Raw genomic sequence first — 27,270 nt, 5'->3', positions numbered from 1 at the left:
TATTTGTGTTTTTAAACTGGCCATGTCAAACAAAGACTAATGGTAAAATTTATATTAATAATCTAAATTATATTTTTAAACTTAGGGTGGTAATAAATAGCAAATAAAAAACAGTGTGGTAGCCAGGTTCAGTGGGTCTTGCTTGTAATCCCAGCACTTTGGGAAACCGAGGTGGGCAAATTACTTGAGCTCTGGAGTTCAAGAACATCCTGGGCAGCATGGTGAAACTTGTCTCTCCAAAAATTAAAACATTAGCTGGGCATGGTGTGCACCTGTAGTCCCAGCTACTCTGGAAGCTGAGTTGGGAGGATCGCTGAAGCCCAGGAGTTTGAGGCTGCAGTGAGCCTTGATTGTGCCACCGCATTCCAGCTTGGGTGACAGAGTGAGACCCTGTCTCAAAAAAAAAAAAAAAAAAAAAAGTCCAATATGGCTGTCAAGTCAAGAGAGAGACTGCAGAAGAAAGAAAAGAGCCTTATATCTGAGTCCCTCTTGCAACAGTATTTTCTGTCTTTTAACTGAGGAGTCCTATATTTCCATTTTGCAGTGGGCCCCACAAATTATTTAGCTGGTCCTGCCTATAATGTATGAGATCTGTAATACTTTCTACTCTGGTATTCTCTGTTTTTAAATGTTACCCATGGATACCAACACATAGAAATGGTAAGTACTTAAGGTGATGGATACCCCAAATACCCTGACTTGATCATCACACATTCTATGCCTGTAGCAAACACTCATATGTACCCTATAAATATGTAACACATTATGTATCAGTAAAAGAAAAAGGCTAAGTGTGGTGGCTCATGCCTGTAATCACAGCACTTTGGGAGGCCGAGGCAGGTGGATCGCTTGAGCCCAGGAGTTACAGACCAGCCTGGGCAACATGGTGAAATCCCATCTCTACACAAAAATTGGCTAGGAGCACACCTGTGGTCCCAGCTACTTGTAAGACTGAGGTGGGAGGATTGTTTGAACCTGGTCGAGGCTGCAATGAGCTGTGATCATGCCACTGAACTCTAGACTAGGTGGCAGAGCAAGACCTTGTCTCAAAAAAAAAAAAAAAAAAAAAGAAAAGATAAAGAAAAAAAAGAAAAGGAAGGAAAGAAAAAAGTATAACCCATGTAAATACACAAAGAACACAAGAAATAATAATTAATGATGTCATAAAAATGCTATCTTTAGTAATCCACATAACTTTAGAATGGTCTGGTCCATGAATGTGTTAAATAAAAGGAGTTGTGTAAATTGGGTTAAAAAAATGTTGTTCATGATCCACTAAATTGATTTCATGACCCCTAATGGGTTGTGACAGGCAGTTGGCAGAACCCTGCCCTAGAGGTTAGAGTTCACGGTTAACATTTCCCCAAACATTTTCTCTTCAACTCAATCAAAGCACTTAGCAGCCAGGTCTGGGGTCAATTAAAGGTGATGTCATTCCCCCTTGAGGGAGATAATCAGAGGTATCAGGAAAGTCCTACCAGCACCTTCGGAAGGCTGCTTGACTAATTATTGTCATGACTTCTAGAACCAATGAGATGGCTAATTTGGTCCCTCAAGGCCTTATACAAATGTCTCTTTGATCTTACCTCAGAAGTCTCTGTAACCCATCAAAGCAATACTTCAATTAAGTTTATCCCAAGGCTATCCTACGTACTGGGTCACGAAGTCACCCCCTATTCAATTTCTCATCTAACATCTAAAATTATGCTCTACTCAGTTATCCCAATAGGGTCACCAGACAGGATTATACAAGACACACTAAGTATTAACATCCCACAGAGGAAACTGCATTTCTAACAAAATTAATACTGTCATGGTTCAGAGCATGAGCTTAGAAGCCAATTAGATCAGATACTAATCCTAGCTCTGTCCCTCTATTAGGCATGTACCTTAACCTTTCTGAGTATTGTTTTACTCATCTGTAGAATGCGAATATTCATATCTATAGTGCTGCTGTGAGGATTAATGCTTGCAAAGTGCCTAATAGCACTTAGTAAATGATAGCTGTTATCATTGCTGTTATCTTTTCCAACAGAGATATTTAAGTAAAATTATCTACAAAAACCATCTTCCTTATACAATTCTGTTTCTGTACTGTTCAGTCCAGCCAGAAGGGTCTCTCCTGAGAGCCTGGATCAGTGATTCTCAACTGGAGGCAACTTTGCCCACTGGGTGATATTTGACAATGTCTAGGGATGTTTTGGTTGTCATGACATGGAGTGAAGGGTGTCAAGTGTATAGAGGCCAGGGATGCTGTTAAATATCCTACAGTGCACAGTACCCTTACTCCAGATACACACACAACAAAGAATTATACAGTCCGAAATGTAAAAGAGCCAAAGTTGAGAAACCCTGCCTTGGTTGAAGCCTGGACCAGCATTTATTAGAAAGTACATAGCTCCTTCAACACCTCCAAAAACTATTTTTCTGATTTTGAACAATTATATTTCAGATTTTGTGACAGTTCAGTCAGACCTAGCCTAAATTTGTCATCATGAAATTTTTAGGCAAATAATTAATATAAACAAGATGTATGTGTGTGTGTCTGTGTCTATGTGTATGTATTAGTACAGTGGTAAGGAGTGATGGTGAGAAGTACTTCTTTGAAAGAATTAAGCAATTTTAAGTACTCTAGGAATAAATTACTAATTAATTTTATTCATCCATACAATGGAAATCCTGTAGGAATCTCTATTAGTCAACATTTTAACCTACTTTAAATTACTGAGTGATTACATGAAATGAAACTGGTGCAAAATTTAACACCTTCAAAATTATATTACTCCAACCCTATGACTCCTACCTTCCAAAGTTCCCAGAGCTCTCAGAATATATGGCATGACCAGGGTAAATTTTGATCCATTCATACTATAGAATACAGGGCAATCATAAAAGGAATGAGATGGAACATTAGCATAATAGCTAATATTAACTCAACATTCATGTGTTTTACATTCAGTATCTCATTTTATTTCTATAGCATTATGAGGTAGATTCTATTATGATCACCACCACCTCCCACACACAGTTTTACAGATAAGGAAACTGGAGGCGGAAGAGGTGAGGTGATATGCAAATAATTGAGGTTAGTTTCTTGAAACTTGAGAATTTATTTTTGTTAACCAAAGATAAATGATTGCAGTATGGTGTAAGTCAATTGGGAGAAACAGATTCAACTGGCTTAATATAATTTTAAAGGCCTATATTTCTCCAATTGTGATTTACTTGCTTTAAGATCTTATTTTGAGTAGAGAGAAATTCTTCTTATTGAACTTCTCATTTTTTTATTGTTCATATGTTCACTGAGGAACCATCAGTGCAGGCACCATGGAATGTAATTGGGATATTAAATCCCAGCTAAACATTTGAATACTTATCCTCATGTTATAATGCAGTGGTTCCCAAAGTGTGGTCTGTGGACCCATACAATTTCTTGAGACATTCTCAGGGGGTCCACAAGGTCAAAACTAATATAATATCAAAATATTATTCACTTTTTTCACTATGTTGAAGTTTGCACAGGTAGCGCAAAAGCAATGGTGAGTAAAACTGACAGTCCTTAGAATGAATCAAGACAGTGTAACTAAACCACTAATTTGTAATGGTTTCTGTAGTCTTCAATATCACATTGTACTGTACTCTTCAATACCACATACTCAGGGGAAAAAAAAGCAGTTTCATTTAAGAATGCCTTTGGTGAAAGAGCAAAAACTATTAATTTTATTAAACCCTTTTATATTGCATAGTTATGAAATGGGAAGTATGCATAAAGTACTTCCACATCATAATGAAGTATAGTGGTTGTTTCAGTGGAAAGCATTTGTCCAGTTTGAGTGGAAAGATAACTGCAAAACATTCATTGATATGACTTCATATTCCACATTGCAACTAAACTTTAAGAACTACCAAGTCAAATGACTTCACTGGTGAATTCTACTACTCATTTAAATATAAATAATAGTAACGCTATATAAACTCTTCCAAAAAATTGAAGACAATAGAATACCTCTCAACTCATTATTTAAGGACTACATTTATCTGACACCAAAGCTATAAAAAGAAATTACAAAGAAAAAAAAAGGTCTGCGATGACAAACTAATATCCCTTATAAACTTCGATGCAAAAACTCTTAACAAAATCTCAGAAAATCAAATCCAACAAGATATATTTAAAAAGTGAATACATTGATATCAAGTGTAGTTTATGCCAGGGAGGCAAAGTTGGTTTAACATTCAGAAGTTAATTCAATTCACCATATTAATTGATAAAAAACTAAAAACATATAATTTCCTCAGTAGACTTAAGGAAAGACTATACCCATTCCCAATTTAAAAAAAAAAAAAAAAAAGCTCTCAGCAAACTAGGAATAAAAAAGAACTTTCCAAACACAAATGGCACTTAGAAAAAACCTACATATGCCATCATATTTAATGATGAAAAATTACCATTTTTCCTCTTAAGATCAGGAACAAAGCAAGGATGTGTGCTCTCACCACTTCTAACAATGTACTGGACATTCAGACCACAGCACTAAGGCAAGAAAAGAAAAAGCATCCAGATCAGAAAGGAAGAAATTAAGCTATCTTTATTTTCAGAAGAAATGATATAGAAAATCCAGTGTAATCTACAAAGAAGTTAGTAAAACTAAGAAGTGACTTTAGCCTAGTTGCAGGGTATAAGATCACTATACAATGTTTTTCTATACTAGAAATGAACAATCAGAAATTGAAACTTAAAGTACTGTTTATAGTAGCATCAATAGTATGAAACAGCGATAAATTTGACCAAAAACATGGAAGAGCTGTACACCAAAAACTACAAAACATTGCTGAAATAAATTTTAATAGACTTAAATAAAGAGAGGAAGAGTGTTCATCACTTGGAAGAATCAATACTGTTAAGATGTCACTCTTCCCCAAATCGATCTGCATATTCAGTGCAACTCTAGACAAAATCTTACCATGCATTTTTATAGAAATTAACAAGCTTGTTCTAAAATTTATATGGAAATGCAAAGGACTCAAAGTAACCAAAACAATTTTGAAAAGAAAAACAAAGCTGAAGGACTTACACTACAGACTGGCCTGCCCCGACATCATCCTGGAGGCTGAGGACAGGCATGCCCCACCTCTGCCACCACCAGTGCTTGTGCATGTCCTCTGGGGGCCTGAGAATCACCTGGCCCCACTCGCCACAGCTGGCACTTGCATGCGTGATTGAGATTTTTGTGGGCAGACCTGCACCACCTGCCACTCTAGACAGCTCCCTATACTAGGCTCAGGGCCCACAAATGCCAAGGGGCACTCCTATGGCTAGGATTGCAGGAATTTCTGGTGGGAATGTGTACCCCTGAGGATGTCTTGCTTACCTTTTTCCCACAATAGGGAATTTCTCCTGGCTCTGAGCCTATCTTGGTTGAGCCAGCTGCTTTGCCTCCCTCTCTTTCTCAAAAGGGCCTTGTACCTTCCCTGCTGAATTCCAGTGTTCTGTCTTAGAAGCTCTATTTAACATGTGGTTATCTACTGCTGTTTTCGTTTTGATTTTTTTTTTTCTTTGAGACGGAGTTTCACTCTTGTTACCCAGGCTGGAGTGCAATGGCGTGACATCGGCTCACCGCAACCTCTGCCTCCTGGGTTCAGGCAATTCTCCTGCCTCAGCCTCTGGAGTAGCTGGGACTACGGGCCTGCGCCACCACACCTGGATAATTTTTGTATTTTTAGTAGAGACGGGGTTTCACTGTGTTGGCCAGGCTGGTCTCGAACTCCTGACCTCATGACCCACCCACCTCGGCCTCCCAAAGTGCTGGTATTACAGGCACCTGCCACTGTGCCCGGCCAATTTTTTTTTTTTTTTTTTTTTTTTTTTTTTTGAGACGGAGTTTCGCTCTTGTTACCCAGGCTGGAGTGCAATGGCGCCACCTCGGCTCACCGCAACCTCCGCCTCCTGGGTTCAGGCAATTCTCCTGCCTCAGCCTCCGGAGTAGCTGGGATTACAGGCACGCGCCACCATGCCCAGCTAATTTTTTGTATTTTTAGTAGAGACGGGATTTCACCATGTTGACCGGGGTGGTCTCGATCTCTTGACCTCGTGATCCACCCGCCTCGGCCTCCCAAAGTGCTGGGATTACAGGCCTGAGCCACCAAGCCCAGCCTGTTTTCGTTTTTCTTTGCGGAGGAGGCGGTTGCCAGGTGCCTCTAGTCAGCCATCTTGAAGCCCCCAATCCAATTTCTTAAAGGGCAAAATATTTTAACAGACACTTTACCAAAGAAAATATATGGATAACAAATAAATACACGAAAATTTCTCAATACCATTATTCATTAACTGAAATCATCATTAACTTTAAATTAAAATAGTGAATACTACAACACATTCATTAGAATGGCTAAAATTATAAAAATGTATTATTCTAAATGTTGGTGAGGATTTAGGGCAACTGAAACTCTTATACATTTTTGGTGGGAATTTCAAATGGTGTAACTAGTTTGGAAAACAGTTTTACAGTTTCTTTTAAACATATACCTACCATATGACCTAATCATTGACTCTTAAGTATTTACCCAAGAGTAATGAAAGCACATGTTCATATTGAAAGCATATGCTTAAGGACTTGGACATGAAGTCTTTATTTATTTGCAAATTTCTTTGTAATATTTCCAAATTGGAAACTACCCAAATGTTCATCAACAGGTGATTGGAAAATTAAATTATTATATGTCCTTAAAATTGAATACTACTTGTCAATAAAAAAGAATTAACTTTTAATACATGCAACAGCATAGATGAATCTCAAAACAATTATGCTGAGTGAAATTAGACAAACAATAAAGAGTTTATCTATTGATTCAATTTGTACAAAATTCAAGAAAGTGCAAATGAATCTGTAGTTACACAAAGTATATCAGTGGTTTCTGGAACAGTTGGGGAACTGAGAGGTCAGAAGGGAGTGATTACAAACGGTCATAAGGAAACTTTGGCGGATGCTGGATATATTCATTATCTTGATTGTGGCAATGATTTCATGGATATAGTGGTTTTAAAAATATCTCCACAAATTCTTTGATATACCTTCCTTCAAGAGCCATAGTTTACTTCTTCTCCTGTTGAGTACAGGCTGGTATTAGTGACTCATTTTTAATGAATAAAATATGACAGAATTTACAGTATGTCACATCCAAGATTAAGTCCTAAAGGGCACTGCAGCATAGTGAGTGCATTCTATGTTGGATCACTCACTCTGGGGGAATCCAGCTGCCATGCATAAGAACAAACAGTGCAATGAAGAAGCCCATGTGACAAAAAACTGAGACCTACTCCCAATAGGCAGCAAAAAACTAAGGCTTTCTGCTCATAGCTGTGCAAGACAGCCATCTTTAAAGCAAATCCTCCATCCTCAGTCATGCCTTTGTATGCAGTCCCAGCAGCAACTTTGTGAGATCATGAGCCCAAACCACTCACCCAATTAAGCCACGGTTGGATTACTGGCCCACAGAAACTGTGAAATAATAAATGTTTATTGTTTTAAGCCAGTAACTTTGGAGTAATTTTTTACATAGCCACTATATATATCTACATTCATGTATTGCATATATATGTATATATATCAAAACATTAAATTATTCTCTTTAACTATATGTACTAGTAGTTTTTTTAATATGTTAATCATACTTCAGTAAAACTGTAACAAGGAAAAGAAACTACCATTTGTTGAGTTTGGTGCTTATCAACAAAGAACATCCACAATTATCCTCAAAAGTTATAAAATACTCCTCTTTGTTCCAACTCTGTATATATGTGAGTCCTGATTCTCTTTCACATACTGCAACCAAAACAACATTGGCAACTGACTAAACACAGAAGCAGATTGTTTTTGGTTATTCTAGATATTGAAGAGATTTGCAAAAAATGCAAAACAATGCCACTTTTCTCATTAATTTTTTTGTTTTAGGTAATGTAGGGTTTTAACATTTATTTTACCAGTTTTGAGAAATACCTAAATTCAGTATGAAATTAAAATTACAAATGGGACACAGCCCTCATCACTTACCTGTATTACTACCATATCTAAGAATCATCATTCCAAAAGAAAACATGTTATGCATTTTCTAGTAACAATCTAGCTGACTTTTGTCATCTGTTTTCTAGAGATAGACACACCTAGAGCAAGACTGTGAGGACTTCCAGAAAATGTGTTAGCTAGAATTGGTTTTGGATAAAAAGAGAAGAGAACATTGCCTATAGAAAATTTTAAAAAATTTAAGAAAGGTAATTGATGAATAAAAGGGAAAACATGTAATAATGGGTGGAAATTTGATAGGATCTGGCTAAAAAGTGAATTGAGGCCAGGCATGGTGGCTCACACCTGTAATACCAGCACTTTGGGAGGCTGAGGTGAGTCGATCACCTGAGATCAGGACTTCAAGACCAGCCTGGCCAACATGGCAAAAATCCCGTCTCTACTAAAAATACAAAAAATTAGCTGGGCATGGTGGCACGTGCCTGTAATCCCAACTACTCAGGAGGCTGACGCAGGAGAATCGCATGAGATTGTGCCACTGCACTCCAGCTTGGGTGACAGAGCAAGAATCCATCTCACACACAAAAAAAAGAGAATTGAAACTGTATCCTAGTCTACTAATGAAACAATTCAGACTGGAAGTTAACCGATGGGAAACTATTCAAATGTCCATTAACAGAAAGATAGATAAACAAATTGTGATTATTCATACAATGGAATCCTATTTAGCAATAGAAAGAAATACACTCCTGTTATATACAACTTTGGATGAATCTTATTGTTATGGTGAGTTTAAAAAGCCAGACACAAAAGAATGTATACAATATGATTCCATTTATATAAAGTTCAAGAACAGGCAAAAATAACCAATGGTTATTCAGAACAGGAATGTCTATGAAGGTATTGTTAGGAAGAAGGTGTCTATAAGGGAACTTTCCAAGTTATTTGGATATTAGTAACATGGATGTATATGTTTTTCAAAGACCACAAAACTGTACACTTAAGATCTGTGCCTTTAAATGAATTAAATTGTACCTCAAAAAAGTAAGTTAACACACCAATATATAGATCATGCTCTGAAAGAATCCATGTGTCACTGGTTTAACCTAAGATACTTGTTTCTTTCCAACTGAAATGGTTGAAGTAAGACTGTCACCATCTGCGGTGACAAAGACTCATTTCTCCAGCAAAAACCATTCTGGATCCACCCACTACTCCCCATCTCCACTCCTCCACTCAGGTACACTAGGAGCCTCCCTTTTGGACTCCTTGATTCCAATCCTGCCCTGCTACAGTCTTCTCTCTAAACAGCAGCTATACCAATCAGAGCATATCATTCCCATACTTACACCTTCCCTTCACATTTAGGAAGAGATCCAAGCTCTTTCTTCTATCCTACAAAGCCCTCCAGAACTGGTCCTGCCCTTCTCACCAGCTACTACCACTTGTTACTGTGTTCTAGCTACTCTGCTCATCTTTCAGTTCAAAAGCACCAAACTCTTTCCTGACTCTAGACACTCACACAGCCTATTTCTTCTGCCCAGAAAGCTCTTCCCCGATCGTCTTCAACTAATTAACTCTCCCACATTCTGCAAATCTGCTGAAATGTTATTTCTTCAGAGAGGCCATCCCCGATTCTCCAGTCGGTTCAGGTCTCCTTTTATTCATTCTTACAGTACACTCTATTCTTCTCTTTCACAGAACATATAATCATTCATAGTTATATATTTATTAGTGTGTTCAATTGTTTATTGTATGTGTTCCCTACTAGAATGCTGTTTCTCCAGAGTCTAGCACTTATTCACAAATAAATATTTGGTGAATGGATGAATGAATGAATGCACTCATCCTAGTAACTAGCTTGAAAGGGTTTTATTTGGGATGATTATGAAGGCTGGCCTAATGAGTAAGAAAAGGGAATATTAGTGGAGAATGTATGTTCTACTGGACAGAGCAGAAAGAAGAGCAACAGTGCAACAGTGAAGGGCATCTGTTGTTTTAATGAGTGCCCCAGGCAATTTTGAGGCAGGTGGTCCTCGAATGTAACTCTTTTTGATTCATTTCACACATACTTGAATAGCACTGTGTGTTGCGGAGACAGCAGGGAACAAGATAGTTCCTGCCTTTGTGGAGTTCACATTCTAGTGTGTAGGGCAAGAGAAAATAAACAAAATAGGCAAAGTGCCACATAACGTCCAGAGTGTAGTGGTAATCCAGGGCTCAATCTGTAGCAGTAGCTCTACCTACTCCATCTCCACGTTCACACTTAAAGGCCTAGCAAGTACCAAGAAGTATCATCCTGGCTTGATCACTTTGCTTCTCTCTGCTTTCTTGCTACTGTAGAGTGAATTCTGATCATGTTACTACCCTTTCTATTTTCACTGTGGTTTCCCAACTATAGCTGTACAATAGAATTGTTTAAGGCGGTTTAAAAAATACTGATACGCTGGGCTGCCCTCCCCCAGAGATTCTGATGTAGTTGTTCTGGCGTGTGGTCTGGGCATGCAAATGTTTTAAAGTTCCCAAGGCGATTCTTACGTATAGCCAATGTTGAGATGCTGTATAGATGCTGTATAAAAAAGAATATTGCAAGATATAATCAGACTTGGACATCTGTAATTTTTAACAAGACCTTACTCTCAGCTGAAAGCTTCAGCCTTAGCCAGGGGCTCTCACTGTGTGATCCTCTGCCTGCATCTGCTGAGGAGTTTGTTAAATGCAGACTTTTGGATTCTACAGACACAAGTTTTGATTCTTTAGATCTGAAATGAGGCCCATATTTCTGCATTGAAACAAGCATCCTCCATGGCTCTGAGGCACACCACAGTCTCAGAACCTTGGGTACTACAAATTGGCCACTCCCAGCAACTGGGACTACAAAGCCCTGTTCTAGATGATGTGGTGGATTACACAGAGAAAGAGTAAATAAAGGACCTCACAGCCTTCTAGGGGAGACAAAAGCTGTGCATGAATAACTGAAAGTCATGGTAAAAGTAAAAAGGTGCCATGACAGAGGCATTTAGGTAAAAAATATGAAATTGCTGATATTTAAATATTTTTAAGGATTGGTGAAAGTTTAATAGGTGGAAATGGGCTAGAAAGGGTCAGGCCCATACCACCATTCTCATTTCCTGGTCTGGAGCACTACAACTTAATACTGCCAGGTTTTATTGTTGTTTTTGTTTGTTTGTTCATTTGGTTGTTGGTTTTGTTTTTGAGACAGGGTCTCATCTGTCGCCCAGGCTGGAGTGCAGTGGCGCCATCTTGGCTCACTGCAACCTCTGCCTCCCAGGTTCAAGCAATTCTGCTGCCTCAGCCTCCTGAGTAGTTGGGATTACAGACATGTGCCACCATGCCCAGCAAATTTTTGTATTTTTTCTTCTTTAGTAGAGACAAGGTTTTGCCACGTTGTCCAGGCTGGTCTTGAACTCCTGGCCTCCAGTGATCTGCCCACCTTGGCCTCCCAAAGTGCTGGGATTACAGGCATGAGCCACCATGCCTGGCTAACAGTGCCAGGTTTTAGTGTGGAGGTCAGATTTTATTTCTCTGTCATGAATGCCCAGGGATGGCACTTATCATGGGTCATATAATTAGTATATGTTTGGTTTTAAAGAAATTTACAAACTGTTTTTCAGGGGCTATACCATTTTACATTCCCATCAGCAATGTATGAGTGATCTAGTTTCTCTACATCTTCTCCAGCATTTGGTGTTGTTACTATTTTCTTTTGATTTTAGCCATTCCGATAACTGTACTATAATGATACTTCGTTCTTGTTTTAACTTCATTTTCCTACTGCCTAATGATGTTGAATAATGCTATGGCTTGCGTGTGTCCCCTATAGTTTTTGTGTTGAAAAGTTCATCCTCAATGCAACAGTACTGAGAGGTGGGACCTTTAAGAAGTGATGAGGCCCATGAGAGCTCTGCCCTCATGAATGGATTAATGCAGTTACCATGAAAGTAGGTTAGTTGTCATAGGAGTGGATTCCTGATAAAAGGATGAGTTTGGATCCCCTTCCCTCCTCTCTGTCTCACACATGTTTTCTTGCCCTTCCACCTTCCATCATGGGATGATGCAGCCACAAAGCCCTCACAAGACACAGCGTCCTCAAATTTTGACTTCCCAGACTCCAGAACTGTACCCTAGAAATTTGTATAATCATTATGTATCAACTGAAAAATAGGTAAAATAAAAAGAAAGAAATTTCTGTTCTTTATAAACCACCCAATCTCAGCTAATCTGCTATAATAGCACAAGAAAAGGCCAAAACAAACATCTTTTTATTGGCTTATTTTCCATTTGTATATTGTCTCCAGTGAAATGTCTGTTCATTTGGTTTTCTCATTTTCTAATTGAATTTTTTGCTTTGTTACTGTTGAGTTTTAAAAATTCATTATATATTCTAGACACTTAGTACTGTGTTAGATATGTGGTTTGCAAATATTTTCTTCCAGTCTGTCATGTTTTTCACAGGTTCTTCCACAAAGCAGAAGTTTTTCAGTTTGATAATGTCCAATTTATCAATTTTTTTAAATGAATCACGTTTTTTGGGGGTCATGAGTTAATTTATGTACATGGTATAAGGTTTAGATCAAGATTAATTTTTTTGCCTATGGATATCTAATTACACTATTACCATTTGTTGAAAAACCTGTCATTCCTCCATTGAATTGCTTTTGCATCTTTGTAAAACAAATCATTCGTTCTTTCCTCATTAAGTAAGATGGAGAAAGATGTTAGCTGAACAACATACAGCTAACATGAAACGTTGGTTTTTGTTGTTGTTGATGCTCTTTATCAAGTTGAGGAAATTATCCTCTCTTCCTATTTTTGAGGGTTTAAAAAATCATGAATAGATGTTGGATTTAGTCAAATTTTTTTTTTCATTACTTAATAGAATCATATGGTTTTTCTCCTTTAGGCAGCAATTATGGTTGATTACATTGATTGATTTTTAAATACTGAACCAGCCTTGCATCTCTGGAATACACTCCATTGGTTATGGTGTAGAATTGTTACATAGTGCTGAATTCTATTTGCCAATATTTTTTAGTATTTTTGTGTCTAAGTTATGAGGGATCTTGGTCTATAGTGATATTATTTGTTTTTGCACTTTGTCTGGTTTTGGTATCAGGGAAAAATTGGCCTCATAAACAGAGTTGAAAATGCATTCCCCTCCCCTTTTCTGAAAGATATGTGGATAATTTGTGTGAATTGTTCATTAAACACTTGGTAAACATCTCCAGTGAGATCACTGGGCCAGGAGATGTATTTTTAGGGAGATTTAAAATTACAAATCCAATCTCATTCATAATTACAGTACTATTCAAAATCTCTATTTTATATTGAGTGAGTTTTGGCAGTTTGTGCTTTTCAAATAATAGATCCACTTTAAGTTCTCAAATATATGCATTTATGGTTGTTTATAGTATTCTTTTATTATGTTCTTTTAATGGCTACAGAGTCAGTAGTGATACCTTGTTTCATTCCTGGTGTTAGTAATTTGTGCCACCTTTTTCTTTCTTTCTTTCTTTCTTTCTTTCTTTCTTTCTTTCTTTCTTTCTTTCTTTCTTTCTTTCTTTCTTCTCTTTCCTTCTTTCTTTCCTGCTTTCTTTCTTTCTTTTTCTTTACTTTCTCTCTCTCTCTCTCTCTTTCTTTTTTTGATGGACTTTTGCTCTGTTGCCCAGGCTAGAGTGCAGTGGTGCAATCTTGGCTCACTGAAACCTCTGTCTCCCAGGTTCAAGCAATTCTTCTGCTTCAACCTCCCAAATAGCTGGGATTACAGGCGCCTGCCACCACAACTGGCTGATTTTTGTATTTTTTGTAGAGACAGGATTTCACCATCTTGGCCAGGCTGGTCTTGAACTCCTGACCTCTTGATCCACCTACCTAGGCCTCCCAAAGTGCTGGGATTGTAGGTGTGAGCCACCGCACCCGGCTTTTTTTTTTTTTTCTTTTTCAGTATTGCTAGAGATTTGTTAATTTTATATACTTTTTCAAAGAAGCAAGTTTTTGTTCCATTGATTTTCTGTACCTTTTTTTTTCTATTTTCAATTTCACTGATTTCTGCTCTTTGTTATTTCTTTCCTTCTCCTTGCTGGCTTTGTTTTGCCCTTCTTTCTCTAGACCCTTAAGGTGGAAGCTTAGATTATCGATTTGATCCTTTTTTCTAATGTAAGCATTTAGTACAATACATTTTCTCTTTAACTCTACTTCAGTGGGGTCCCATAAATTATAGCATGTGGTATTTTCATTTTAACTTAGTTCAATGTATTTTTTATTTCCCTGAGGCTTCTTCTTTGATACATGGATTACTTAGAAATGTGTTCTGTAGTTTCCAAATGTTTAGAAATTTTCCTGTTATCTTTCTCTTACTAATTTCTAGTTAGATCTTATTCTGGCAGAGAATAAACTCTCAACACTTTTAATTCTCTTAAATTTGTTGAGGTTTGTTTCATGGCCTAGAGTATAGTCTATCTTGGTATTATGTTTCATGGGAGCTTGAAAAGAACATGCATTTCCCTGTTGTTGGATAGAGTATTCTATAAATGTTGATAAGATTCTTTCGGTTGATGGTGTTGTTGGGCTCTTTTATGTCTTTGGTGATGTTCTGCATGGTCATTCTACTACTTGTTGAGAAAGGGCTGTTGAAATCTCAGCTACAGCTGTGGACCTAATTTTCCTTTCAGTTCTATCAGTTTTTGGTTCACTAATTCTTCAACTCTGCAGTTCGGTGCATACACATTTAGGATTCTTAGTGGATTGTATTCCTTTTGTGTTTCTCAACTCTAAAATTTCAATTTCGTTTTCTCTTTACATCTTTTATTTCTTTTCTGGTATTTTCTATTATTTTTACTTTTAATTTAGGTTCGGGGTACCTGTGCAGGTCTGTTATATAGGTAAATTGCATATCACAGGAGTTTGGTGTACAGATTATTTTGTCACCCAGGTAATGAGCATAGTACCCAATAGGTAGTTTTTTTAATCCTCTCCCTCCATACATCCTCCACTCTCACGTAGGCCGAAGTGTCTGTTGTTTCCTTATTTGTGTCCATGTGTTCTCAATGTTTAGCACCCACTTATAAGTGAGAACACACATTATTTGGTTTTCTGTTCCTGCAGTAGCTCACTTAGGATAATAGCCTCCATCTCCATCCTTATTGCTATGAAGGACATGGTCTTCCTCTTTTTTATGACTGCATAGTATTCCATGTTGTGTGTATGTATTTGTTTATTTGAGAGACAGGGTCTTGCTCTGTTACCCAGGTTGGAGTGCACTGATGGGATCATGGCTCACTGCAACTTTGAACTCCTGGGCTCAGGCAATCCTCCCACTTCAGCCTCCCAAGTATCTCGGACAACAGGCTTACAGCATCACAACCAGCTAATTTTTCAATAAAACATTTTGTAGAGACAGAGTCTCACTATATTGCCCAAGCTGGTTTTGAACTCCTGGGCTCAAGCAATTCTCCCACCTTAGCCTCTCAAAGTGCTAGTATTACAGACATGAGCCACTATGCCTGGCCCTTCTAGAAGCATTTTTTTAATGACCCCGTTAAAATATTTTTTGGCTAATGCTAACATCTCTGTCATCAACAATAGTTGTCATCTACTGATTATCTTTCTCCGTTGTTAGAGATCTTCCTGGTTCTTTGCATAACAAGTGAGTTTTTATTGAATCTTGGACATTTTTATATTATGTCAGAGACTTTGGCTCTTAAACCTTTGGTTTTAGCTGGTTTCCTATAACACTGTTTTAGCAGGGAAAAGGGAGACACTGCCTTCTTACTGACAGATGGAAGAAGTCCAGGCTCACCAGTTGGCCTCCACTGATACCTGTGGAGGGTGATGGGGTCATTACTGCTATGAAGCATTGGTAGTTCTGGCTCCTCATACGGTCTCCTTTATACCTAACTGTCTGGGAGGGGTTACAATGCCTTAATACAGCTTTTCATCCGGAGTCACTGACACAAGGCAGGTATGGGAGTGTGCAGTGGATTATTTTCTACTGGGTGTGATGAAGTCCTGACTCTCCGCTAGGCCTCCTCTGCCACTGCCCTAGAAGGTGCACTGAAGCACCTTGTTAAGCCTGTTAAGGATGAAAGTCTAGGTACCCCACTAGGAATTTACTTGCATGGATGTATTATGTCACAGTATTTTCTACGGGGTTTGGCTGGAGTAGAGCGGTTATTACCTAAAAGTTTCCACTCTTGCTAGATTGCCCCTTTCCTTGGCCTCCAGCTAAAGAGACCAGGCTGTCTTTGGGGCTTTTTTGTCTACACCTTTTGGCACTTGGGGTTACCAGTTTCCCTAGTACTCAGTCTGGGATATGTGAGGCAAAAAGGAAACTGAAAGAAATCACTACCATGCAGTGCCATAGGTCCAAGGTCCCTACCCCATTTGCCACCTTTTTTCCACTTTTCAATGTCTTATGTTTTTATTATTATTTTTTGAGACAGGCTCTCACTCTGTCTCTTTAGGCTGACGTGCATTGGCATGATCACATCTCACTGCAGTCTCAACCTCTGAGACTCAAGCAATCCTCCTACCTCAGCCTCCCACATAGCTAGGACTACAGGCATGTGCCATCACAACCAGCTGATTTTTTTTTGAGAGATAGGATCTCACTATGTTGCCCAGGCTGGTCTCAAACTCCCGGACTCAAGTGATCCTCTCACCTTGGCCTTCCAAAGTGCTGGGATTACAGGGGTGAGCTGCTGTACCCAGCTTGTTCTATTTTTTAAAGTTAAAAGTTTTTAGTTGTACTTAGTGGGAAGAATAGTGTGTGTGGGGGGGGATATCTACTCTATCTTTCTATAAATGGAAGTCTCCAAATTTATTTTGATATTCAGAATTTGGGGAATTTTAAGATATTAATGTGATGTCCAGTGGTTCTCAAATGAGTGTGCATCATAATTTCCTGGAGGACTTGTTTAAACAGATTTCTGGGCTCATGTCCCAGATATTCTGATTGAGCAAATGTGGGTGGGGGTTGGGAATTTGTAATTTCTAACAAATCCTATCCAATACTGCTGATTTAAGGATCACATTTTAAGACTACTGCCTTAAGATATCTAGCTCAATGATTCTCAACTTTGACTGCTTGTTAGAATCATTTGGTGAGCTTATTATTATTATTATTATTATTTTAAAGAATGTCCAGGCACCACCTATTCTTACCCTCCAGATATTTTGATTCTGTTGATGTGGAGTGAGACCTGGGAATTCTTTAGTTTTAAAAGTTTCCTAGACATGAATGTTCACAGAAGAGTTATTTATAATAGCTAAAAAGTGGAAATAACCTAAATGTCCATCAACTAATGAATAGATAATAAAAATGTGTTATATTTATACAATGGAATAATTCTTAACCATAAAAAGAAATGAAATACTATGCACGCTACAACATGGATGAACCTTGACAGCATTATGTGAAGTAAAAGGAGCCACTCATGAAAGGTCACATAGTATATGATTCCATGTACATGAAATGTCTAGAATAGGCAAATCCATAGAGCCCAAACTAGTGGTTTTCAGAGCTGGTAGTGTTGTGGCAGGGGGGTGCTATGGTTTGAATGTCTTCTCTAAAACTCATGTTGAAACTTAACCTCAAAGTGGCAGTATTGAGAAATGGGGCTTTTCAGAGGCAATTGGATCATGAGGGCCCTCCCATCATGAATGGATTAATACAATAATGGATTAAATAGTTAATGGATTAATGGGTTATCATGGGAGTGAGACTAGTGACTTGTTTTATTTATTTATCTATTTATTTATTTATAGAAACAGGGTCTCACTCTGTCATCCAGGCTGGAGTGCTGTGATGGGATCAGAGCTCACTGCAGCCTCCAATTCCTGGGCTCAAGTAATCCTTCTGCCTTAGCCTTCCAAGTAGCCAGGACTACTGGTGCATGTCACCATGCCCGGCTCAGCTTTTTATTTTTTGTAGTGATGGGGTCTCCCTATGTTGCCCAGGCTGATCTTGAACTCCTGGCCTCAGTGATCATCCCACCTCGGTCTCCCAAAGTGCTTGGATTACAGATGTGAGCCACTGGGCCCAGCCAAGACTAGTGGCTTTATGACAAGAGGAAGAGAGACTTGAGCAAGCATGCTCAGCCACCTTGCCATGTTGGGACTCTAGAAAGTGCCCACCAGCAAGAAGGCTCTCACCAGATGCAGCCCCTCAACGTTGGACTTCTCAGTCTCCATAACTGCAAGAAATGAATTGTTTTTTAAAATAAATTACCTAGTTTCAGATATTCTGTAATAAGCAACAGAAAACGGAATAAGATGGAGGAAAGAGAAAGTGACTGCTAGTGGCTATAGAGTGGTTTCCTTTTGGAGGTGAAGAAGTGTCCTGGACTTAGAGAGCTGTGATGGCTATATGACCTTGTGAATACACTAGACACCATTGAATTGTATTCTTCAACAAGATGAATTTTATGGTATGTGAATTCTATTGCAATAAAAAAAATCCCTCCCAGGTGATATCCAACATACTCCAGTAACTGAAACAATGCAGCATTATACCTCACAAGAAGTTGGAAATGCTGGCAGGAATGACTGAGATTTTTTTTAAAGTCCAGGTAAAGGATTTGTATTTATTTCTGTAAGCCAATGTTTTCTAAACTTTTTCTGAGCAGAAGAATCACCTGAGAACTTGTTAAAAATACAGAGTTCTAATCTGTTTTTTTAAATTAAACAATACCTAGAGTGATTTTGTTGGTGGTTGTTTTTTTATTAATTTCAATAACTTTAGGGCTACATGTGGGTTTTGGTTACATGAATGACTTGCACAGTGGTGAGGTCTGAAATTTTAGTGCATCTGTCACCCGAGTAGTGTACATTTGTACCCAATATGTAGTTTTTTATCCCTCTTCCACCTTTCATCCTCCTCTCTTCTGAGTCGCCAATGTCCATTATACCACTCTGTATGTCTTTGTGTACCCATGGCTTAGCTCCCACTTGTGAGTGACAGCATACAGTATTTTGGTTTTTCATTCCTGAGTTACTTCACTTAGAATAATGGCCTCCAATTCCATCCAAGTTACTGCAAAAGACATTATTTTATTATTTTTATGGCTGAGTAGTATTCCATATATACTCAGTATATACCATAGTTTATTTATCCACTCATTGGTTTATGGGCACTTAGGTTGGTTTTATATGTTTGCAATTGTGAATTCTGCTACAATAAATGTATGCGTGCAAATGTCTTTTTCATATAATGATTTACTTTCCTTTGAATAGATACCCAGTAGTGGGATTGTGGGATTGAATGCATGGTAGATCTACTTTCAGTTCTTTGAGAAATCTCCATTTTATTTCCTGGAGTGATTTTGATGTTCAAGCAAATTTGGGAAATAGCCTTAAATGATGAGAAGCCAAGGAAATCTTTTTATCTTTTAATTGAATATTGTTATCTTTTCAAATATCTCATTGTTTTGGTAGTTTATTAGACTAGAGTTAATTTAACCAGAATTTTAATTTATCACACATGTTTGTCAAGGAGTAATTAAGTGTATTTCTGCTGTGTTAAACATTGGGAAATGGTCTGTGTATTTGTAAAGTCCATTCGATTTTAAGTCTAATTATGTATGTGCAGTTAGTTCCCACAGTTAACAGATGTGAATTCGTGCCAACTGCAGATTTCTAACTGCTTTCTCATCATTTCTCCCATCTTGCTCCTTCTTCCTTTTATCTATATGTAGCACATTTCTAACATTTACAACATTTATGCAATGTTTTTCAAAATGGAAAATCTCCCTTCTGACAGCTTTTTAAAAAATTCAAACAACAAAGAAAAAAATTAAAGTTATTCACAGACTCTTGTACTTCCTAGAAATATCTTCTGTGGTGTATATACTTCCAGATCTTTTATGCATATATACAAAAATGGAATCACACTATACCTTCTGTCTTTTTTAGTTAATATGTTGAACATCTTTTTGTGTCAACACTTTAAATATCTACCTCGTCTATTTTAATGATTGCATGGTATTATATTGTATGTATACACGTGTCCCTTGGTATCCCTCTCACAGGGGACTGGTTCAAGGACCCCATCAGATACCTAAGTTGGGGGATGTTCAAGTACCTTACATAAAATGGCAGTATTTGCACATCATCTACACACATCCTCCCATATACTTTAAATCATCTGTAGATTACTTACAATAATGAAAACAATGTAAATGCTATATTAATAATTGCTATACTGTATTGTTTTAAAACTTGTATTATTTTTATTGTTGATTCTTATTTTAAAAATATTCTCCATTTGTGGTTGGTTGAATCAGCTGATGTGGAACTCATGGAAATGGATAGCCAATAGTATATTATAACTTATATAATCAGTATCCTTTTGAAAGCCTTAAATGATGGTCCAATACTATACAACTTTTTGAATGAATGAAGTAGATCTGTATCTGCTGTCATAAAAAGATATCCAGAAAGTAACATTAGGTTAAAAGAAAACTCTAAACTAAATTGCAGAACAATATGTGAGCTATGTTCCTATTTTTGCAAAAATGTTTGTGACATGTATGTATATAGACATAGACATGCATATCTGGAATACACACATTCTCACACCGAGAAAAATGTCTGGAATTAACATTTCAAATGTTAACAGTAATTACCTCTGATGAGTGAGACATTTGCTTTTTTGGGTACACATCTGTGTTATCACAAATCTGAACTTGTTACAATGAACAAGTGAACAATTATTTCTGTAGCTGTATATATATATATATATTCAGGATATATATGTTTAGAATATATACATTTGGAATAGATATCTGAAATTCCATCTGGAAGCTGTGTTTTTGTGACAGTTGACAGTTTTAGAGCGGGAGTATAAGAACAATTAGGGCTGGGCCTTAGTTTAATCTGGAGAAAGGCAAATACCAAGGACAAGGATAAATGGCAGAGACACTGTAGAAAGGAAAAGCTATAGGACCTGACAACTAATTCTATGTAACTGCAGAGATAAGGGTGAGTTAAAAAAAAGCTCAGTCACTGAAAGAACTCTGGAGATAGCATTAACCTGAGTAGGGAAGCCAGAGGAGCTGATTTTAAAGGGGTATCATAGCTTCAGAGCCTAGAAAAATGTATTAGTTGCCTACAAAATAAGTTACCCCCAAACTTAGTGGTTTGAAACAACAGTAATCATTTATTATGTATATGGCTTCTGTGGATCAGGAATTCAGACTTATGCTCAGCAAGGAAAAGTTGTTTCTGCTTCATGATGTCTGTGTCCTCGGCTGGAAGATCCAAAAGCTGAGAGCTAGAATCATCTGACGGCTCTTTCACTCACATATCTCACAACTGATGTCAGGCTGGTGACTGGTGTCAGCTGGGAGCCTAGCTGGGACTGTCAGCCAGAACACTAACATGGAGCCTCTTCATGTGGCCTGGCTTCCTCACAACATAGTGGCTGGGTTCCAAAAGAGAGCATTCAGACAGAAAGAGAAAAAGAGAGAGAGAAAGAGATCCAGATGGAAGCCATATTTCCTTTTAGAAGCTTGCCTTGGACATCACGCAGCATTGCTGCCACTGTACACCACTGACCAGTGTGGTTATAAGCCCCCTTCCCCACATTTAAGAGTGGGAACACAGATCTCACCTCCTAGTGGGAAGAGTGTTAGTCACATTACGTTGTAAGGGAATGTAGGCTGGGATAAATGTATAGGTATGGCCATCTTTTAAAAATGAATCTGTCACACCGCATCGTACTTTAAGGCGAATTAAACTATTCATGGCTTAATGAATTATCACTTTGAGAAAGATAGGCATTTAGCTAAGGAACCCAGTAGCCCCCAGCGCCTTACCTAAATGAGTAACTCACTAAAGGTGGGGAAGCTCCATTGTTAAGGGGGGGACCATGATTTGAGGAAGGGTGCTTTAGTCTTTAAAAGGCTCAATATAAAAATTAAAAAGACTCAAAAAGTCTTTAACATGGCATACAAAGTCCTCTGTGCTCTGGTTTTTTGCCTAATTCTTGGGTTTAATCTTCCAACTATTCCTTAACTCACACCTTAAGTAGAAGGTATGCCAAGAAGTACAAGGTATGTCTAGAAGTTCTTTGAACATACTATCTGAAGTCAGCTTCTCTAGAAGCAGGGATTAAGGTCCTTGTAATTTACTACAGGAGAGTTTCAGGAAGAAGCGGGTGCGGGAAGCAGGATAGGGCAGGGGAGGAACCTAAGCAAGAATGTGGACTCACTTGGAGTCAGGGCTCTGCTGCTTCTCCAAAGCTCGGAAGCATGGGTGACACCACAATGATCCCATCTTTGTCAGGCAGTCATTGGTTGCAGGTTGTGGGGAGTGGGGGGAGATGTGACTTGGTGCCAAAGAGCCTCCCTTTCTTGAGAGCAACTTTCCAGAGAAGGGGAGGGGGCAGCCGACATTCACAGCAGCTGTGGGATGGGTGCAGTGGCCAATAAAGAGCCCCTTAGCAGAACACTAGTTGGGGCCACCACACGCATTAATCTGTTTCAAGACCTCAGACCCTGGCTCCTACCAGTCCTTTTATTTGGGGAGACAACTTCTTCTCTTTTTCTTTCTTTCTTTTTTTTTTTCTTTTTTTTTGAGACCAAGTCTCGCTCAGTCGCCCAGGATGGAGGGTAGTGACATGACCTTGGCTCACTGCAGCCTCTGCCTCCTGGGTTCAAGAGATTCTCCTGCCTCTACACCAGGATAATTTTTGTATTTTTTATATAGACAAGGTTTTACCATGTTGACCAGGCTGGTCTCAAACTGCTGACCTCAAGTGATCCGCCCACTTTGGCCTCTCAAACTGCTGGGATTACAGGCGTGGGCCACCATACCGGGCTTCAACTGTCTCCCTTTTTCATCACGAATTCTTCTTCCTTTCAGGTCAAGTTCAGATACCACCTCCTCCACGAGGCTTTCCTTAATAACTGGCTAAGTCCTACCCTTCTGTGATCACATGGAACCATGTGCGTTTCTCTCTCTCTCTCTCTCTCTCTCTCTCTGTCTCTCTCTCTCTGTCTCTCTCTCTCTCTTAGAGCATTTACCACATTGTACTGAAAATATTTGTTTCTATTTTGGCCTTCCCCAGTGGAATAGAAGCTCATCAAGGCAGAAGCCATGTCCTGTTTATCTTTTCATCGCAGGCATTTAACAAAGTGTCAAGTAGAGCAGGCCTAAGTAAATATCTGATGAACTGAACACTAAGTAAGTGATTTCTGTGGCCATACAAGGCTAGCCAGCTCTGCTATCAAGAGTTCCTCATTCTCCATGTGGTAGAAGGGAAACTGGCAAAATTGGGAAAATTAAGTGATTTATGACAAATAAACTAAGTATAGGGGTTCTCACTACACCTAAGTAAAAATATGATCCTACTATTGTTACATTTTAAAGGACATGTTCTACAAAAAAGGGAAAAACAGACACTGGAGCCAACTTGAGGGCAGAGGGTGAGAGGAGGGAGAGGAGCAGAAAAAATAACCTTTGGATCCTAGGCTTAGGACAACAAATTCCCGTGACATGAGTTTACCTATATAACAAAGCTTCGCATGTACTCCCGAACCTAAAATAAAATAGAAGGTAAAAATAAAATAAAGGACGTGTTCAAACATAGTTTAAATGTTGTCATTTAGAAAATGTAGCCTTAAGTAGAAGAGGGAAGAATGATGAAACTTATGCTTTAGCAAGAATCAAAATGTTTCTTTTTTGTTCATGTAAATGTCTTGGTGTAGAAGCTGTTTAAGGATTTTTCACGGTACTAATCCTCCCCAGAAGTTAAAAGGGAAACTACAGACATGTCAGTACTATGGACTAAATAAGATGCAAAGAACCCAGCCAGGAGAAAAGCAGTGAGGGGATGAATTCAAGTGATACAGAAGGTAGGAATTGAACAGTACCTGATAGTCTGGTGGATGTGGAGGAGGAGAGAGACAGAAGTGTCTAGGTTTCTGGAGGCAGGAGAGGCTGAGGTTGGCTGTGGCAAGGTTGGTCCTCCCCACCAGCATGCTTAGAATTTACTCTCTATGCCCTGCATACATCCCTGGTGTTTCACGCACAAAATAATGCCCCTCTTGCCTGTGAGTTCCACAGGAGAGCATGGACAGTGGCTTCAGGGTGGTGAAGTATGAGGAGAACACCACAGAAAATGTGAAGGGGAGAGACCAAGATTCTAGGGCCTCACTCAGCCCAGAGGCTCCAACACCCTGACTTGGGAGAGGAAGTTACCCAAGTGGCATGACTCGCTGGGGAGCTTTGTGCGGGCTGCCCTGGGCCAACTTTCGTCACCAGCTATTTTTATTTTTAGCCTACGCCACCTCTCAGAGTAACCAAGTCTATAAATGTCCGCATAACTTGCTGTGCCTGGGCCCTGAGCAGAAGGAAGCCACTAAGGATTGTGCTAGGCATTTGGCTGCCCTTGATCAACAGATGTCTGGCTCTCACCTCAGCTCTCTGGGGACCCCAACATTGCCACCACCCCTCACCCCTCACCAGTCCTTCTCTCATCAGGTTTCAGAAAGAGATTTTCCTGAGCACAGGTAGAACAAGTGTCCGTAGGCAGATCACAGCAAACTCAGGTCCCATGCAGTCCTACAAGATGGGTATCCAAGGCCAGTCTTTTGTGGGCTGGGGGAGGGCAGTCTTCATGCCTGGATGACTCACTCTCACTGTCCTCTGTCTGGCCCCTCTACATCCTGCTGCCCTACGGGGCAGTGCCCAGACTCCCTGAGATTCTCTCCTGGTGAGCTGGTTCCATGCTGGGCTTCTTCTAATGTGTGTCTGGGCTCTTCAACACTCAGCACATACCCTCTCGTTCTGGTATTGTTCCTGCAGAATGGAGAAAAAGAGCTTGGGCTCGGAGGTCAGGCAGGTGACCGGCGCAGGGACCCCAGTTTCTTCACCTTCACCTGGGAAGAATAGTTGGCCCTGCCTCACAAGATTGGTGCCTTGAGATAAGATGTGCAAAGTGCCAAGGCCTTTGCCTTGTACATAGTTAGTGCCTGAAAAATGAAGCACTCACAACTCTAGTGTATTCCCCCAAAATCTGCCTGGGCAGCTTCTCCCCTCTTTGAGGTTTATTTTTATACTTTACTCAGCCAGTTTTCTTCCTAGTTATTTTTACTCGGGTGGCCCACAGACACGTCAAACTCACCTTGCCCCCTGCACAAAGATTAACTTTTTACCTGACTTTATTTCTTCCATGGCAGTTATCACCATCTGACATACTAGATATTTATTTGTTTATTTGTTATAAATGCCCCAACACACGGAACCTTGGCCTGTGTATCTACCTCCTGGAACAATGCCTGGCACTGCTTTAAAAATATTTGTTGAATAGCCCACCTCTGCCCCCAGATGCATCTCTTCCTTTGTCTTGTGTCTCAGTGAGTGGCCCCACAATTTCCCTATTACCCAAGTCAGAATGCGGGTCACACATGACTCCTCCTTTCCCTACACCCCATGTCAGTCAATGACTAGGATCTGACTACCCTACCATCTAAATGTACCTGGCACCCATACATTTCCCTCCATCCTCTTGTCACCACTACAATTCAGCCCCCGAAATTACAGAAATAGACTTCTCACTTGTCTTCTGGATTCCATTTTTGTCCTCATCTAACCCGTTCTCTGTACTAAAGATACAATGATATCACCAAAACCTGATCTGTTGAGAATCCTTCAATGGTTCCTTGTTGACTCCACGATAAAATTCAACTCCTTACAGGGCCAACAAGGCCCTGGATGATCTGCCTCCTGCTCACCTCTTCGTCCCTATCCATTTCTCCCCTCTTCCTATTTCCCCACTCCAGTTCCTCTGCATTAGTTACACAGAACTTTCCTTTTTTCCAAGGGGTCTCTGTCAGTCTCTCTCACCATCTCATCCACGTCCTATTCCCTGCCCGGGACACTCTTCCTCTTTGCCTGTGTTATTCCTCACCCCCCACCGCCTCCTTCACCAGGCTAATTCCTAAGCAAAGTCAGATCCTTCAAGAAACCTTCTCTGTATGCCCCCCTGACATCTCCACCCCCTCTAGAATATAATTTCCTTCTTGGTGCTTCCATAACGCCCTGTATTTCTTCTCTCACAGCACTCAGTATAATATCACATCTATTCTTTTGACTATTTCCTCCATTAGAATGAAAGCTCTACAAAGGCCAGAACTATAGCTCTTCTTGCTTTTATGTAACACAAATAGAGCTTACTCTGTGTTTAGCATTTTTATAAGCTCTTTATGGGCTGGGCATGGTGGGTCACACCTGTAATCCCAACACTTTGGGAGGCTGAAGCAGGAGAAATGGTTGTGCCGAGGAGTTTGAGACCAGCCTGGGCAACATAGCAAGACCATGTCTCTACAAAAAAAAAAAATAAAACAATAAGTATTCATTCATTTAATCATCATTACAATCCAAAGAAATGCTATTATTTTTACCGTTATACAGATGATGAAGCTGAGGCAGAAAGAGTTTAAGTAAACTTGTCCCAGATCACATAGCTGGCAAATGGCAGAGCTGGAATTTGAACCCCTAAATCCAAGCTCTCAACCACTGCAAAATATGCCGTTTCCCTTTTTCCCACATGCATACTCATTGCCTGTCATATAGAAGTTCCACCCAAGAAGTTTTTTTTTTTTTGAGACAGAGTTACGCTCTTGTTACCCAGGCTGGAGTGCAATGGCGCGATCTCGGCTCACTGCAACCTCCACCTCCTGGGTTCAGGCAATTCTCCTGCCTCAGGCTCCTGAGTAGCTGGGATTACAGGCACGCGCCACCATGCCCAGCTAATTTTTTGTATTTTTAGTAAAGACGGGGTTTCACCATGCTGACCAGGATGGTCTCGATCTCTTAACCTCGTGATCCACCCACCTCGGCCTCCCAAAGTGCTGGGATTACAGGCGTGAGCCACCGCTCCCAGCCCCAAGAAGTTTTTGAATAATGACTAAATGAATAAAGATTGTGGAAAAACACAGTCCTTTGTAGACACAGTGAGAGGAAAAGAGGTAGCCATGGAGTGAGACAAAGATTTAAGTTTAAGATTCAGTGAAGGTGTAAACATATGGTCCAAGGTGTGGGAAGACCTCAGGAGAAATGGCAGGAGATGAAAAACAAGGTAAGTGGGAGTAGGAACTCAGGAAGGCATGTAACAAGTAGCTCTGCAGTCAACAAAGGAAATGCAGAACACACCATTGGACTTGGCCGAAAGTAGGCCACTGGGGACCGCTGAGCCGTTTCCATGAAGTGTAGGGAGAGAAAGATTGCA

At 39.5% G+C, this 27,270-nt stretch overlaps 1 pseudogene; it reads right to left on the bottom strand.

The window, feature by feature from the left end:
• The window catches only part of LOC135277733 (histone-lysine N-methyltransferase SETMAR-like), a 33,313-nt pseudogene extending 7,864 nt beyond the window's left edge, over window positions 1-25,449 (bottom strand).
• Window positions 25,450-27,270: the final 1,821 nt, after the last annotated feature.

The sequence above is a fragment of the Aotus nancymaae genome, unplaced genomic scaffold, assembly GCF_030222135.1.
Source record: "Aotus nancymaae isolate 86718 unplaced genomic scaffold, 86718_ANA_hifiasm-v0.15.2.pri h1tg000004l, whole genome shotgun sequence".
NCBI classification, from domain to species: Eukaryota; Metazoa; Chordata; class Mammalia; order Primates; family Aotidae; genus Aotus; species Aotus nancymaae.
Note: the sequence above shows the minus strand (reverse complement) of the source record. Positions and strands in the feature narration are given on the sequence as shown.